Below are 312 nucleotides of genomic sequence, written 5' to 3' on the forward strand. Positions count from 1 at the left end.
GTGTGCAGCTGAGGGTGTTCCTGGTTGTTACGCTGTTAAGGTTTTGGGTGAGCTGCCGGACAGTATTAAAGACGACGCTCATCGTTTTGCTTTTGCTGAGTAAACCCTAAACCCTAAACCCTAAACCCTAAACCCTAAACCCTAGGGTTTGGGAGAAGCAGGGGGCTTGTACACGCACACAGCCTGCTGCTGCAGCAACTGCTGCAGCTGCTGCTGCAGCAGCAGCTGCTGCTGCTGCTGCAGCAGCTGCTGCTGCTGAGGTTTGAGGGTTTTCCATTCAACACGAACTCGTAGCAGCTGCAGCAGCAGCAG

This window comes from Eimeria mitis, genomic scaffold, assembly GCF_000499745.2.
Source record: "Eimeria mitis Houghton genomic scaffold, Emh_scaff930, whole genome shotgun sequence".
Classification (NCBI taxonomy): domain Eukaryota; phylum Apicomplexa; class Conoidasida; order Eucoccidiorida; family Eimeriidae; genus Eimeria; species Eimeria mitis.